General features: G+C 41.9%; 1 protein-coding gene across 13 annotated transcripts in view; it reads right to left on the bottom strand.

The window, feature by feature from the left end:
- The window catches only part of ATP2B2 (ATPase plasma membrane Ca2+ transporting 2), a 368365-nt gene that overhangs the window by 259545 nt on the left and 94798 nt on the right, over positions 1–14022 (bottom strand). For all 13 annotated transcript variants that reach the window (XM_081847766.1, XM_081847763.1, XM_081847761.1 and 10 more), the window contains exon 2: positions 8853–8905. The gene's annotated coding sequence lies outside the window, so the exon portion shown is untranslated. The remainder of the gene's footprint in view (positions 1–8852; positions 8906–14022) is intronic.

The raw sequence follows: 14022 nt of genomic DNA, 5'->3' as shown, positions 1-14022 counted from the left end.
GCCCTCTCCGATTGCATGGAGCCCGGACAGCCCCGTGGTTTTCCACGGATCTGAGGGCAATGAAACAATCGTTGAGACGGCTAGAGCGCCAGTGGCGGATAACTCATTCCGAATCTGACCGGACACAGGTTAGAGCTCAACGTCGAGCCTACCAAGTGGCGATAGCGATCACCGCCTCTATTGCATCTGCAGAAAACAGCAGCAGGAGACTTTTTCAGGTGGTTCACAATTTAGCGGAACCACCTGCAACATCGGGGCCCAGTATGGGCCACATGTTTTCCTGCAATGATTTTGCAAAGTTTTTTGCAGATAAAATCGCTCAGATTCGGGAAGAAGTAGACTCCACCGTGGGAGCAGGGCCGGGGCGGGAGAGTGCTAGAGTTCTGTCTAGTCAAGTTGAGTGGGATCAATTCCAATCTGTTACCTCCGAGGATGTGGACAGGCTGCTTGGACGAGTGAAACCAACCACCTGTCTCCTGGATCCTTGCCCATCCTGGCTTATAAAAGCTAGCCGGGAAGGACTTGGACGATGGGCTTCGTGGGGTGGTGAATGCTTCCCTCTGTGAGGGAGCCTTCCCAGACCCGCTGAAAGAGGCGGTTATTAAACCGCTTCTTAAAAAACCATCTTTAGATGTGCCACGATGGCCAACTATCGCCAGTCTCAAATCTTCCATTCTTGGGCAAGGTGATTGAGTGAGCGGTTGCCAAACAACTCCAGGCACGCCTGGAAGAAGCGGACCATTTGGATCCCTTCCAGTCGGGATTCAGGCCTCATCATGGGACTGAAACTGCCTTGGTCGCACTGGTTGATGATCTCCGGCGGGCTAGGGACAAAGGGAAGAGCTGTTTCCTAGTTCTGCTGGATCTCTCAGCGGCGTTTGATACCATCGACCATAACATACTTCTGGACCGTCTTGAGGGGCTGGGAGCTGGGGGCACTGTCATACAGTGGTTCCGCTCCTTCCTCCTGGGCCGTGTTCAGAAAGTGGTGGTGGGGGATGAGTGTTCAGACCCCTGGGCTCTCACTTGTGGGGTGCCTTGGGGTTCTGTCCTCTCCCCCATGCTTTTCAACATTTACATGCAGCCGCTGGGAGAGATCATCAGGAGGTTTGGGCTGGGTGTTCAGAAAGTGGTGATGGGGGATGAGTGTTCAGACCCCTGGGCTCTCACTTGTGGGGTGCCTCAGGGTTCTGTCCTTTCCCCCATGCTTTTCAACATTTACATGCAGCCGCTGGGAGAGATCATCAGGAGGTTTGGGCTGGGTGTTCATCAGTATGCGGATGATACCCAGCTCTACCTCTCTTTTAAATCAGAACCAGTGAAGGCGGTGAAGGTCCTGTGTGAGTGTCTGGAGGCGGTTGGAGGATGGATGGTGGCTAACAGATTGAGGTTGAATCCTGACAAGACAGAAGTACTGTTTTTGGGGGACAGGAGGCGGGCAGGTGTGGAGGATTCCCTGGTCCTGAATGGGGTAACTGTGCCCCTGAATGACCAGGTGCGCAGCCTGGGAGTCATTTTGGACTCACAGCTGTCCATGGAGGCACAGGTTAAATCTGTGTCCATGGCAGCTGTTTACCAGCTCCATCTGGTACGTAGGCTGAGACCCTATCTGCCTGCGGACTGTCTCGCCAGAGTGGTGCATGCTCTGGTTATCTCCCACTTGGACTACTGCAATGCACTCTACGTGGGGCTACCTTTGAAGGTGACTCAGAAACTACAACTAATCCAGAATGCGGCAGCTAGACTGGTGACTGGGGGCGGCCACCGAGACCATATAACACCGGTCTTGAAAGACCTACATTGGCTCCCAGTACATTTCCGAGCACAATTCAAAGTGTTGGTGCTGACCTTTAAATCCCTAAACGGCCTCGGTCCAGTATACCTGAAGGAGCGTCTCCACCCCCATCATTCTGCCCAGACGCTGAGGTCCAGCGCCGAGGGCCTTCTGGCGGTTCCCTCATTGCGAGAAGCAAAGCTACAGGGAACCAGGCAGAGGGCCTTCTCAGTAGTGGCGCCCGCCCTGTGGAACGCCCTTCCAGCAGATGTCAAAGCGATAAACAACTACCTGACATTCAGAAGACATCTTAAGGCAGCCCTGTTCAGGGAAGTTTTTAACGTGTGATATTTTACTGTATTTTGGGTTTCTATGGAAGCCGCCCAGTGTGGCTGGGGAGGCCCAGCCAGATGGGTGGGGTATAAATAATAAATTATTATTATTATTATTATTATTATTATTATTATTATTATTATTACCACAGTTATTGCTATAAGGTGTGAGGCAGCTCCCTGCATTTTGTGTGAGTGGTAGAGTGTGGTGGTGTCCATATAAGTCCCAGGGACATGTACCTCATGATGCCTATCCTCTGCCTTGCCACAAACAGCACTGCACTGTCCAAGTGCACAGATTGCTTCTGATGAAACTGCATGGATGTTGCAGCAGACGTATGGCAATCGCTTTGTGGAAAGCTGCTAAGGAGAAGCCCAAGTTTGTCCATAGTCAGAACACTTAAAACAAAGAGTCAAACTGCTGTTGGTTGGTTTTGCTTGTGCAATATTGACCTTTGCTTCAGTGTTTTGTTGTTCTACGTATCTGCATACAGACTGCAGAATCCAGTTGACTGGAAAACAATCTCAAGCCTTATATTCCTGAAGCATCTTTTCCTTCAGGCCTTTGAGAGTTTAAAGTTTGCTGGAGGGCAACAACCAGTATGCTGTCACTGCTGTGCTGATACTGGTTATGACTGTACATTATTTTATTTTATTTGAATTGTTTGGGTGGAATTCCATCAGTGCACTGCACAATCTCCCCTCCCCTCCCTCTGCACACTGTTCTCAAGGTACTCCCAACCATCCTGAGCCAATTTGGGGGGGAGTCATGGGGGGAGAATGGGGGAAGCCCTGTCACACTAGCAGCGCTCACTGTAATGGTTCCTCCTAGCACAACTATTTAGTAGACTCTGTCCCAATATGTTTCATTATTTGCTTTTATTTCATTTTATTTCATTGTTTTATAAACAAACATGGGATCTAAATAGATGAAGGGTGATTTAAATATGTAACAATAAAATTAACAACAACAACAATAAGATAACCCTAACAAAATAGTGTCCTGTGCAACATGTCAAGTTTTGAGCCAAGTCATGAAACAATGGCAAGCCTTAATTGTTATATTATGGAGGGAAGTATGTTTTATTGTTTTCCTACATCAGACACATAAATTGCAGTCAGTTTTTCAAGACTACACCTAATTGAAATTACATTACAGCAAATTAAAAGTAAAGGAAATGACTTCAGATAATGAGAATCTACTAATTCCATAAATCATAATTCGGAAGATGAATTATAACACCTGGTCAAGTTTGGAAAATAACAAATCTATTAAAATTAATGAGATGTTAAAATGACAACTAATACTTCTATTTCCTTTCAGAGCCGTCCAGTTTGGTTTTCACAGTTGTTGCTGCTGTACACTCAGAGAACAGACTATAAACCCATAATAAAGTGGTGTCTTTTATCAGAACCACCTCTCTTGCAACTGGTTTTCTACTAGGGTTTGGTAATTAATAGTACATTGCTGTATCCTGTGATAGAGAAGGGGATGTTGTTCCTGTTTGGTTTCTTTTAATGTTTGGGATTTTTGAAGGGGCAAGTAACTTTTGTTACTGGTTAAAAAAAGAAGAAGAATGATCATACAAATTTGTGTTGAACAATTTGTGTTGAAGCTCACAGCACAAATGTTGGTCATATTTAATTATAAATAAAAAATTCCCAACATTATTGGAGGTTTTGTATTCTTTACATGAAGTACAGTGTCCAAACCACTTTAATCTGAACAATCTCAAACTAGGGTTGCTAAAGTTATAACCATGACACCCCGAACGTTGTTGGGCTTTTTTCAATTGACTTGCCTAAGATCAGGACAAATTTTGGAAATTCCCCCCAGATGTCAATTCCACCTTTGAAATCCCAGTAATGTCCAAGAAATTCTGGACGTACAGCAGCCCTATCTCAAAAGCATGTTAGACATGAGAAAATGCTCACCAGAAGTCTTTTACTTCAACTACTTCAGTCTGGTCTCCAGAGCCCTTGAGCTTTATGTAAAACCTAGACTGGAACACATAAAACACAGACCAGAAGTATGCCCCTAATTTTGGGGATCTGACACAATTCTTGGAGGTTCTTGTTTAGTGGTATCAGTTTACCTTAATGACCTACTGCCAACCATTTAACTTTTGGTAAATATGCTCCCAGGTTTTTTGTTTTTTTTAAAATCCAAAATAACATTCTAAGTTTCTATCCACTGATTGAAAATGTTGGAAAACAAAAATTTGCAGAGTTTTCAAAAAAAAACAACAACCCACCACTACCCATAGTGAACAGTAAATACACACAAGAGTGGAAGATGGTTAGAATTTAAATATGCAGCCTTATGATTGGTGATTTCTAGAAGCCAATAAAGCTATACCCATGCATAGATAATTACAAGCAGCATTTCACATTGTTGAAGTATACTGCTTCGCATTTTGCAATGCAGCTTGTCTCTTCAACACTGAAGAACAGCCACAGTAGAAATTTGCAGAAAACATAGAACCTTGAGTGTGATCTGCTTCCACACCACCATGTTTTGTTGGATCTCAGCCACTGGAACTCCCCTGAAATGACTCAGTTGTGGGAGCATGTGTCCTTGGCATCATAATTTATGAAATGTAATGAGGAGGAGAACAATGCTTTCAACTATTGTGATCTGATTATGCAGAAAACTAATTCTCTGGTTTAGAATTGCCTTTGAGCAAAATAGCGTTTTCTTTGCCAGGCACCTAATACTGCTTTTTAGTTGAATTTTTTTCTGCTTTTAAAAACTATTACAGACAAATTGGCAAGATAAAATGAATTATCCCTTCAGTCTCAGTCTGAATAATAGCCTAGTAAAGTTTATTTGGTTCTGCATTCCAGTCTTGGAAATGAAGAAGACAAGCATGAATTAAGCTGGCAGCATTATTGCCTCTTGCTTCTTACATCCCAAAAATGGCCTGCATAAGAAAAACATTGGGAATGCCACCATTTTTTTCATAGCAAAAACTGAGTAAAACTAATTGTATCGACCTGGTTGACCTTTCACAGAGGCCTGATCAGCTAGGGCTCTCTGAATTGTTGTTGAACCACATCTAAAGGGCACCAGGTTGGAGCAGATGGTGACATGTTAACATTTTCCTCTTGTCTTTCATGAAGAATCAATTTTTTATTCCTTTCTGTTATCCTTTGTTCTCATTGCTTGCTATTTATAGCTCTTATCAGTGCTTTTTTCTGGGGGCACGCAAGGGGATGCATACCCCTAAACATTTTGTGAATCTAAATTTGGCCTCATTGAGGGGCAGTATTTCAATATGAGTAGGAAAATGAGACTGCCCCTAAACACTTATTATTATTTTTTTAGAAACAAAGCACTGGCTCTTATTCTGAAAACCTGTTTTTATTTCTCTCCTTCTTTCTAAACTCTTTTGTGAACTGAGAGTGCCTAGCTGAACAATCGTCCATCTCCTGGCTTCCCTCTGAGGACTTGCTGCTTCTCCCACCTTGGTCCACTTTAGCTGGAATCTAGTCATGGAATCAACATATCAAAGAAACCCAATAAATTTCCTTTATCTCCAACAACCTAACTTTCCTTAGTATATTATTTTCTCAGAAGGCATGCACTTCCACAAATGGTTGCCTGCAGTTGGAGAGAAAAGTTGTTTCTGTCCCAGGGTAAGAACCTGTTGGTGGAACCTGTCCCTGCCAGGGGACCAACAGGAGGGAAGTAAGAAATAAGTGCGGCTTGATTTGTAGGTTGTTGTTGTTTTGTTTGTTTGTTTTCCAAAGGATTAACTGGCATTCCTAATACAAAGCTGTGTGGTTATTGGCTGTTTTATGACTTTACTCATTTATATTGTTTTGATTGTTTTGTTTATTGTGCATTTAGTGCATATTTATTTTGTATTAATAAGCCTTTCATCCCTTTGGGGGCTTTTGGGACAAAAGATGGCATATAAATAAAGCATAACCTAGTGTAATATTTTTTGTTATAATATTACTGCCTCTAGCTGCTAATGGAAATGGTGTGATTCGGCGTTGTGTCTTCCTACCTAAATGGGCCAATGGAAAGTACATCAAGGAATTTCACTAAATAAGTCTATTAATTACCCTGACAGTCTCATGTGGAGTTTCCAATGGCTGACTGAACTTAAAGTGAACCAGTGAAGAAGATTAAAAGATCACGGCTGGCCTTAAAACCTTGGCCTTCCCCTTGCCCCTCCCCAATCCTAGCAATCCTTATCCTGTCATCCAGGAAAAGCTGTTTACTGTCTACAATCTTCACAGAAAGAGGTCAATGACTAGCATATATAGGGTTGCTATTCCTGGCCAGCACTCTGGCACAAATTCATCACACCAGTAAAGGAAAGAAGATGACATTGCAGCAGTCCAATTATTCAATGTGATAAAGGGCACAATATTGTTTTATTCTTAGATGCCAAAAGTCAACTCACAATTTATATGGCAAATGAATTTCCGCTTGTCCGCTGTGCATCTTCCAGTAAAAGCCACGGGCCAAATTCAACTAACAAGACCCATTAGTAGAAGCCCACACAAGGACTTCGACTAGCACAATGGGGCTTTCCCTTCGCACCTTCCACTGCATACCCCACACTGCCCCCACCCCAAGCCCAGAATAGCACATAAGGGGAAGGAGATGGCGAATCATTCCATCTGGCAAGCTGAAATGCTTGCATTGAATGAACAAATTGCTGACTGGAGCTGGTTACTAGAAGAACAGGTCTTTATTACAACAGCTCCACTGGCTACTGGTCCCTTTCTGGGCAGAAATAAAAGTGCTGGTTATGACATATTAAGCCTTATATGGCTCAGGTCCAGGTAATTTGAAGATTTGAAGATTTGGGTCCAGGCTATATGAGCCTACCCAGGCTTTGATATCTTCAGGTGGGCTTTGGCCCCACCACCTTCAAAGGCACATCTGGAGAGGACAGTGAGCATAGTGGCTGCCCCAGATTGTGGAACTCCCTTTCACAGGAAACTAAGATGACCTTTTCTCTGCTTTCCTTTTCCTAACACAAATATTTTTTTTGTTAAGGCAGGGCTTTGGCCACTAACTGGCTATTGGGGCAATCTTCAGAGGCTGGGTGTTGTACTTTGGGGGGGGGTGCGCGCACGTGCTTTTAAATTGTTTTCAGTGTTTTCAGTGCTATTTTTAAAAGGGTTACTGATTTAATTTTTACACACACACACACACACACACACACACACAAACACACACTGACTGCATGTGTCTATATAACCTGCAATATTAAGTATAAATGTTATTTCTATTTATTGAAAAGGCCTCAGTAGCTGTTAAAAGGTGTTTAGTCTCTCCTATTCCAGTAATAAATTTAACCAGATACAGATTCATGTCATGCTCCGTTCACCCTCTGCACCCCGCACCCCCAGTGTGTGCATGCCCCAGGCACTGGCTAACCACGCTACACCCTTTGGAGCCCTCTTGGTAGTTCCACCACCCTCAGAGGTTCTGGGGTAGTGACCGGGGACAGGGCATTCTCCATGGCAGCCCCTAAATTGTGGAATTCCCTCCCCACCAAAGTGCATCTCATGCCTCCATTGTACAATTTCATCATATGCTGGCTCCACACTTCTTTGCAATTGACATCTTGTAAATATAATACTGATAATCATGATTCCATACTTTTCTTCCCCATTTAATCTGGATTTACCATTTCCACATGGTTTCAGTTTTTTAGTTATTGGATTTTGCACAAAAATGGTAAATTGGGATCACATTGGAAAAAAGAATACAGTGGTACCTCGAGTTCAGGTTATAGACGCTTCAGGTTATAGACGCTTCAGGTTACAGACTCCGCTAACGCAGAAATAGTACCTTGGGTTAAGAACTTTGCTTCAGGATGAGAACAGAAATCATGTTCTAGCAGCATGGCGGCAGCAGGAGGCCCCATTAGCTAAAGTGGTGCTTCAGGTTAAGAACAGTTTTAGGTTAAGAACGGACCTCTGGAACGAATTAAGTTCTTAATCCGAGGTGCCACTGTATTGGGCATCAACATTTTTGATGAAGGTAATGTCATATAAACACTACATGAAATTTGCATTCTACAGCAGCACTGTCCACAGTAAGCTGCCATGTGGAAGTGCCCTCCCCCCCTGATCTCTTGTTCCCCTTAATGATCCTTTGCACTGCTTCATTGTACTCACAAAGGTGGGAGAGAGAGATAAAGCAGAGTGACCTGTGTGCAAGCATGGGGGGTGGGTGGTAAACAGCTCTATTAAGCCTATGATACTCCTTTGTGTGCATAAACTGTGTAAGAAACAGATTGGTTTAGGCCCCACTCCCATGTCAAGGCAGTTTTTTATATCAGTATACTAATAATGCACATTTAATATGTTTTTGAACTTGAACATTGCAGCAACACAAGAATAACTTTTTTATTAATTAAATTGGTTGTTCAGCATTCAGCATGAGCTAACAGGATGAAAATAATGCAATAGAATGTAACATTCAAAGCAATTAAAACAACAAAAGGACAGAAAAACATATCCAAGGTGGCACCATAGAAGCTCCTCTTTGGCAATGGCATTCCAAATATATGGTACTACAGCCAAAAAAAGCACCAAGATATACTTAATTGGATGTACTTAAGCTGGGAAGTATCAGTCTCAGATATTCTTCAAGTGGTTTCAAGGGATTATTTAAATGATAAACTGCGCTCAATGAGCATAATGAGCATAATTAATGAATGTAAGCAATGACATCAAGGCCATGAAACATGCTGAAGAAATAGAAGACTTACCATAAGCATGTAATCTAATGGTTGCCTGGTATTCATACAATGGTATGTGGGTCCTAAAGTAAAATATAAACAAACAAGTTGTAGTCTCTGATAATGACAAATTGCTATTTTAACACTGCAAGTTTCATAGCAAAGAAAATTCAGGAAACATATTGGAAGCAGCAGCAGTAACAAGAACAGCCTTCAAATGTATCTAGGTCAAAGATCTAGAAATATTTTTCAATTATAGAGCACAGATACTGAAATCTTGAATATCATGAGCTTCCCCCAACCCCAGTATTTGGAAAATCTGCCTCACACTGAGTTTTCCTGGATTTCACTCTGTCCCATTCTTTCTCATCTCATAAGGAACACAAGATTGAGTTAGGGGATCCTCTGGAGCAAATTTGGGAGTGCATGGAGGGAGGAGGAAGTCCCACTGTGGAAGTAAAATGTTGCTTGTGCAGCATTACCTGGAGCTGTTATACCACAGTAAGGTAAAGGTAAAGGGACCCCTGACCATAAGGTCCAGTCGTGACCGACTCTGGGGTTGCGGTGCTCATCTTGCTTTATTGGCCGAGGGAGCCGGCGTACAGCTTCCAGGTCATGTAGCCAGCATGACTAAGCCACTTCTGGCAAACCAGAGCAGAGCACGGAAACGCCATTTACCTTCCCGCTGGAGCGGTACCTATGTATCTACTTGCACTTTGATGTGCTTTCGAACTGCTAGGTTGGCAGGAGCAGGGACTGAGCAACGGGAGCTCACACCGTCACAGATTTTCGAACTGCTGACCTTCTGATTGGCAAGTCCTAGGCTCTGTGGTATAACCCACAGCGCCACCCGTGTCCCGTTATACCACAGTACTTCACTTTAAAAAGGACGTAGGTTTGCAAGAGTCCCTACCTGTACAATACAATACAGCCTATTTCCAAAGCATTGGAAAGTTACTGCTATTTCAGTTTATTTTCTGGTTTCAAGTAACATTTAATCTAAACTGAGGTAATCCAAAAATAATTTGTTGTCATTTTTAAAAAATAGCCAGTGAAAATTTGTTGCGCTTCAGTTGTTAAGATTAGACCATTTAAACCTTTGGTTGCAGACATTGAGAATGCCTTTCAGCACCTAATGACAGTTGGCAGAAAGCATGAATAATTAGGCACGTGTTGGTGATCAGACACCTTGCAGGAGAAAACAAAACTTATTGATTTCCTTTTTCAGATGGTTTTGCTGACTATGTGGATTTACATAATTCCAAGTAAAGTTATGGCATAACACCTAAAAGATAAACTATAAATATGATGATTTGGGCACCATCTCAAAATAGCAGCAGTGTATTGCAATATGATAGTGAGTTGCTGTAGAGACAAATGATCAGCATACAAATAGCCTGATTATGGGAGCAGAAGGAATAATCGCTGATTGGCGATTTAGAGCAGAGGAAGACTGATTATACTGAAATGGAAAACTGACAAACCAAAAACTTATTTCTGCCTTCTCTGTTCAGTGTTTGGTAAAATAACAGCTCAGAGAAAGAGAGAGAACTTGTTGAAGGCTTGTTGAAAAAGGAAGGTCTTCAATAGACAGCAGAAAGGCAGTATTGAAAGTGTCTGTCTGATACATAACAGAAAGGAGTTCCAAAGGGTATGTGCCAGCACACTAAAGCCTGATTCCTACATCACACAGAACAATGACAAGTCATGCATCCGCCAGCAGCCCTGATGAGTTGACATCTGCCAGAGGCCCTCACCTGCATAGCACTGTGAGCAGCTGGACAGATGATCAATCCTTAACACTTCAAATATTCTTCACAAATTCTTAAACAAGCAGCAGCACATACATATGTGAATTGTTTTCCCAGTGTTGTTTAGAATATGCAAATTTGAGCCTCTACAAGGAAATGCATTCTCAGCTCTGGACAGCTGTGGGGAACAAAGAATAACCTCTGTACACAAACACACATATTTGCTAAGAGGGTCTTGAGCCATATAAGAAGGCCATTCTGCTGGTTCTTTCCAGGCTTGTCCCATTTTGCTTCTAAGCTGAAATTTACTTCTGCCAGTTTACCACCAAGCTTTTACAGTCTGCTCCAGTTTTAATGGTTAGGACTGCTTTCTGCAGTTTCTGCTTTTTGCAAATTTTAATTTGACCTTAGATCTTCCACTCCTCTTTTCTGTCTTTGTTGGCTTGAATGTGGGTCTCCTTGAGTTTATTGAAATAAATGCCATGTCTTCATCCTTTTCAGATAGAAAACTACCTATTAAACTTATTTTAAATGTGTGTTGTTGTTGTTGTTGTTGTTGTTGTTGTTGTTGTTGTTGTTGTTTAAAAATGTTTTTGTTCTGACTGTAAAATACTAAAACGCTAAAATGAGGTGCATGGAACGTTATGAAAGCTACTTCACTTAGACCATTTTTAAAACAACTACACTTTATTCAAACATTTGCATTGCTGTGTCAGGTCATTTATTTTCAATACTAAAAGAGCCACAATCATTAAGAACCCCTTAAACACTTTTGAATATGAGCTACAAAATGTTTCCAATCTCAGTTTTTCAATTGCACAATATTAAATCCTGCCATACTGATAATGCTGCTGTCTTGTTATTTCAGTTCTTTTTAGCTCTACACCCAACAGCCAAAGGAAAAAATGTGTAAGCATAAATGTACTTATAATTCCTAAAATATACTCAAGGTGCTGTTACCAAGAGAATAACTTTCTCCAATATACATAAATATCCAAATGCCAAGCTGGGGGTGGGAAATAACTTGCTTTGTTTATTATCCTGCAGGCATAGAAAAATACTGCTATATACACAGTCAATATTGGAACAATATTTCTGTCAGCTCTGATGTTTCAAATAGAAAATAAATTATGTTCTGAGAAAATCTTCTAAAGCTCTTGAAATGAATCTGCATATACCCTTAATAAAGAAACTGAGTAATGGTTCCACACTGAAAATTACTTAGTGGAAAGGGCATGATTTAAACACTACCTTGGTAGCAGCTCTCCCCACTGTAGAAGTGACTATGTAAACATTCATCACATGGACTGGTAGATTTTTTGCATAATTCTGGTGATCACAGTTCCACATGAAATACTACCTTCTCCCAGATGAAGCTTCCTATCAATTAAGATCTTAAACCATCTGCTGTTGGAAGGCTTTCTCTGTAGTGGCACCCAAGTTATGAAATCCCTACCTAAGAATGTCCACCTAACACCCTCACCTAACACCCTTCTTGCCATTTTTAAGGTGCCAAGTGAAGTCCATCCTGTTCACTCAGTCTTTTAATGGCATTTTATGGTTTTGTGATAATTGGTCTCTCTCTTTTAATTGCTGATAGCTTAATGGATTTTTAGTCATTGGCTCACTTTGTTGATCTGCTGTTTTATGTAGGGGTGGGGAGCCCCCCCCCCAAGAAAATGTGTAGGGCCTGAACAGTGCAAAGTGGGTGGGGCCAAAACCCAAAGTTGGTGGGCCTCAACAAGATGTCAGTTGCATCTCTCTGCACCAGGACATAAATAAAAAGAACCAAGTCCTGAAGCTTTCAAAGGCAAAGAAACACAGGAATGTTTCAGTGCTTCTGTTTCCATATGGGCATTGAGAAAAGGTACTATTCCCAATCTTCTCTGTTCCACAAATTAAGTAGAAATCCTGGCACTAGGCTTTCCTGCAACCAGAGTCTCCTGGGATCCTTACTGCAATCAAGGAAATCTGGAAACTCTCTGATTTTTGGCTAGCTCTAGGGCCTTGCTGGTCAGGAAGCCTGGGCTATAGAAGGACACATAAAGGCTTTTGGAATTGTCCAACGCTCTAAGGATCATGAGATACTAGGGATGCGGGTGGGGTGGCGCTGTGGTCTAAACCACTGAGCCTCTTGGACTTGTTGATCGGAAGGTTGTTAGTTCGAATCCATGTGGCGGGGTGAGCTCCTGTTGCTCTGTCCCAGCTTCTGCCAACCTAGCAGATCAAAAACATACCAGTGCAAGTAGATAAATAGGTACCGATGAGGCAGGAAGGTAATGGCATTTCTGTATGCTCTGGCTTCTGTCATGTTCCATTGCACCAGAAGCGGTTTAGTTATGCTGGCCACATGACCCAGAAAGCTGTCTGTGGCTTCCTTGGCCTGAAAAGCGAGATGAGCGCCACACCCCATAGTCACCTTTGACTGGACTTAACCATCTGGGGGTCCTTTACCTTTTACCATGAGATGCTGTGCCCTACCTTCTCCCCCACCTTCCACCCCACTCAATCTTCATTCCAGTGGCAGTGGAAGAGCAACCTGCATAGTGAATTCTCATTTTAATTATCAAGAATTTATTGCATCGGGGTTTGGTTGTTGCTGCATTTTTAAAGGCTGTACTGCTTTGTTCAGCACTGTGTGATCCTAATAGAAAATGTTTACTTCTATTCTTTTAATAAAAATGTTTAGGATTCTATTATTAGTAATTATAGCATTATAAAACAAAGCTGACAGCTGCCATGTTACTGCAATATGTCAAAAGGGATGCCAGTAGAGGCCTCTCAGAGGCTAGGGTGCATCTACTGTCACATCTCATCAGGTGATGAATTTGAAAAGCTGTAAGTGCCAAGTTTCCTCATTCTATTACATGAGTCAAGGGGGTTGTTAGGAAAAACAGCGCGCGCTCTCTCTCTCTCTCTCTCTCTCTCTCTTTCTCTCTCTCTAAGAGGACATATATCCAGAAATATGAGCTGGCACTGTTGAACAAACACAAAGTAAGCAAAACGTTGGTTAGCAACAGTCTGAGTGGACAGCCTTAAGGCAAAATTCTGTGTAGGAAGCAAGGAAATCTGGCATGTTAGATAATAAGGTAATAGGTGTTAGAAATACTATATAACTCTATGTAAATAGTCTATCCAGGGTCAAATCTCATACTTCTAGTTTTTGTTCCAGAACGCAAAAAAGTGCTTGTGGACATGGCATAAATATATGACCTAGGTAATAAGCTAAATTGTTTATATATTGAAATCACTGAGATGATCACAAAATTCCCGCCTTCATAAATAGTATTTCTTTTTTTGTTTTGTTTAAGGATATGTTTATTAGCTTTTAGAAAACAACAACATACAAATAATCAAGATAATTACTGTCTGGAGTACATTGTTACAGTTGGAATAAAATTAACAGAAGGTTCAGTATACTTTTGCAGACATCATAATAAAATGGATTC

This window comes from Podarcis erhardii (assembly GCF_964252035.2).
Source record: "Podarcis erhardii genome assembly, chromosome: 2".
Lineage (NCBI taxonomy): Eukaryota > Metazoa > Chordata > Lepidosauria > Squamata > Lacertidae > Podarcis > Podarcis erhardii.
This window is presented reverse-complemented; position numbering and strand designations above follow the sequence as displayed.